The sequence below is a fragment of the Oxyura jamaicensis genome (genome assembly GCF_011077185.1).
Source record: "Oxyura jamaicensis isolate SHBP4307 breed ruddy duck chromosome 4 unlocalized genomic scaffold, BPBGC_Ojam_1.0 oxy4_random_OJ70264, whole genome shotgun sequence".
In the NCBI taxonomy this organism is placed as follows: domain Eukaryota; kingdom Metazoa; phylum Chordata; class Aves; order Anseriformes; family Anatidae; genus Oxyura; species Oxyura jamaicensis.
Window position 1 is genome coordinate 1 of NW_023303819.1, and position 3,378 is coordinate 3,378.

The 3,378-nt window shown below is 39.5% G+C and overlaps 1 long non-coding RNA gene across 1 annotated transcript; it reads right to left on the reverse strand.

Moving 5' to 3' along the window:
- Positions 1 to 1,579: 1,579 nt before the first annotated feature.
- On the reverse strand, positions 1,580 to 2,834 carry LOC118157186. The gene is made up of 2 exons (XR_004746568.1): positions 2,771 to 2,834; positions 1,580 to 1,830 (listed from the first exon to the last, which is right to left on the reverse strand). It is a non-coding gene; the product is annotated as an uncharacterized LOC118157186 (long non-coding RNA).
- Positions 2,835 to 3,378: the final 544 nt, after the last annotated feature.

The window sequence follows — 3,378 nt, forward strand, 5'->3', positions numbered from 1 at the left end:
CGCCTCATGTCCTGTGCTTAGGAAGCCCAAGCAGACTCCTCAGCCAAACTAGACTCTTGAGGAAGATGCCCCCAAACCATTCAATGTTCTCAGACAACAACAACAACGACAACAAAAAGGAAACACATGAAAGCATCTAACGCTGACTGCTACAAAGGCGTGCCGGCTGATTCCCTGACTACTTGTGCAGCAAGGCACAAGAGCTTGGGTACTGCCTGGCACAAGCTAAGATTCTTTACAACTTAGTCACAAGCATTCATCCAGTTTGCTTGCAGTCTTACCTAGGCATTTCTCAGCTAGTTCATCAAGCAACATGGCCGGTGCCTTAGGGATCCGGTCACGACTATGAAGCTTGGAAATTTCTTTTCTAGTCTAGAAACAAAATCATTGCATTTTAGCTTGCCCTAAGGTTGCCTTAAAAACACCCACAAAAACAAACCAACCAAAAATCAAACAAACCAAAAACAATCTTCCCTCAAAACCCCTCATAGATTAATACACTTTTTTTACTTGCCTAACTTGCAAGTGTTGTACACTTAGGTAATATACACTCTGCATTTTCAACCAGGAAAGCCACGATTTCTTCATTTGGTACCCTGAACTTCTTCTAGGAAACTGCAATGAAAGAAAACGCACTTATAGCTTCTGTAATGCGTTTCCAAAATTGGAGGCCTAAGGACCCAGAGGAAAATACTATAAGGAAAAAATTATCCAGAAACAGATCTTTGTTCTCCAAAAAACTGCTCTAAAATTGAGCAACCTTTCATTGGGACAGTCTCATTAGTTCATCAGATTTGCTTGTCAGTCAGGAAAGTATAAGATCATTTTCAATATTCCTTACAATTTTTAAGGGAATTTTTAATAGGCATCGGAATTGCTACATGAAAATGGCCTCAAAAAGATAGAATGAAAGATGATAGAGTAGCTAGGCTTTTGAAGCTTTTCTGCACTGGACTGGACAATAATGTTCTCCATCAAATGTATTACATGCCTTTTGTTACACTTTTCCCATTGTTGCTTTTCAGCAACTACCAGGAATAACATCAAGCACCATAGGGAGATGCAGGTCCTGCAGGACATAGATCAACCCTTTTGTTTCTTTCCTTGATCAAAGGAGGTGGAAATGCAATCTGGGCTCCAGAGTTAATGATGGGAAGGTTTCTGACAGAAGATGCTTGCATTAATAGCTCTTTCAAGTCTTTGCAGCATATCCGGCCATGGGGTACTCCAAGCGGATGCTAAAATGATACTAGAGTTCTTCATGTGTTTTTTAAATCTCTAGGTTTTCAGTCAGACATAGCGTGCATTTCCTGAAGGAATAGATCTTTTTGCAATTCTGTGGGAGACAGAGAGGATGGAATCATATTACCCTGATTACTTCTGTAATAAAATGAACTTACTCCATCAACTGCTCTTGCAATATGCAAATGGTAAGATGATGACAGCTAATGTCTGCAATCTAAGCCAGATATTAGCATCAACAATACAGATTGAAGGTTCTTGGGAAATACTCTTTTGCATTCGTTTTAAATTTGGAGTTATATTACTACTGAAAATGAAGCTTTTTTGTTTCTACCTATCTACCTTTGATGTTACGTAGGATACTTGAAATGTTACATATCCTAATCTGAATTAGTTTTCTTTAATTGCAAGGTCTGCATTAGTTTAGATTCCATAATGGTTTGGGTTTGGTGGCAAACATACATTTTGGAAACTTTGTTTTGTAGTTCCTGAAGAATTGATGTAGAATCCTCTGAAACGACCTTCTGGAGAGCCGCACAAACGTCCAGAGGTCCAAAATTCTACAGTGGAATTCATTGCTTCTTCTGACTACATGGTGAAAAAAAAAAAATGTTTTCATGGGGATTTTCCACAAAATTGCACATTAATACAAATGAACATTGCTTATTACTCCAGCGGTACATATTAATTTTCCCATGAGGGCCTCTAAGACCAAAGAAAAGTTCCTATTTGAATTTTGGCAAAAGTATATCTTGAGAAATTTGTCAGTTAAAGGCAATTCCAATGGATGTAGATGTCCTGTGCAGTTTAATATTGTAGAGTCTGTTTGGAGTCTGATGCAATCTAGTTTCTGGGTCTTTCTCACATTAGGAAGAGGTTTTGAAAGACCGGTAGTGAAAGAATGAAAGAATTAAGTTGGGTTCAATTTTGTAGTTAGTAATCTCACAAACATGATCCTAACTAGGAATCAACCTAGAATTGCTGTCGTAGTATCCTTGTTAGAAGGATAAACAAGGCTTGGCAAGAGGTCCTGTTCATCATGACACTATAACCACAGCAAAACTAAATTGTTCTCTTGAATTAGAATTGGAACAGGGTAGCCAAGGTATTTTCAAGTGAACAAATACAGCTTGTTACATGGTTGTTAAAAGGTTGAGGTAGAATATTGCATTGTCCACATTCAGAAAGAACAGTTTTGAAGAGCAAATTCTGCATTTGGCAGAAAAAAAATAACACCTAATGTTTGAGTTTACTGTTGGAAGGAGAGACTGAAATATCCAATTTCCACTCAGAAGCGTAACTTGTACTTCTTGCAAATGGGGTTTATTAACCACCAAGAATTGTGTTCAAATCTATTCACATGACTCTTAGTTCTTTAATTTCATTTTATTGCATGATGTGTAGTTTGTATTATTCTAAGTATTCCCTTTGCCCACTTCCCTTTCTAATGACTAATCACTTTTACTACTTCTTTTCATCTGATTTTTGAATTATTTTGTTTGTTTGTTTGTTAGTTTCTACTTTGTACCTTTGTCCTCCTCAACCTGCCGTATATTTCTTTCTTTTAGATGTCTCTCCAGTGGACGCTGGATATTTGACAATACTCGGCTATTCATTGCTGGAAAACCTAGACAAGGAAGATGATAAATATCCTTTTCAAATTACCTAACAGGTGATTATATTCCTGTTCTCCAGGAAGGGGTTTGAGTCCTCAAGGAGATGCTTCTTTCCTGTGGGAGGAGATGTGGATGTGGTCATCCAAAGAGGTCCTGGCATGAAACAGGGGAGGTACTTCTGTGCTTTAAAGCTGTGCTTTGGTGCCCTGGGGAGATGCTCAAGTGCTCTACGTAGCTTCTTGACTTTGCCAAAGACATGTTTTTTTGGTGGAGGAGAGAATTTGGAGTGAAATGGTTGAATGCTAGGAGGAGATGCATGGGTCCACCAGGAAAACGTTTATGTCCCCTGGGAGGATGCCTGCAAGGTGCTTATGCACCCCATGGAAGCTCTTGGCTGCCAAGGGAGGTGCTTCCCATCTCCAGCGAGCTGTTTGTGTGCCCCAGGTGGGGGTTTGGAGCCCTGGGGAGATGCTTGGGTTCTCCACTCAGATGGAGGAGTGCGATGGGGAAATCATTGGGT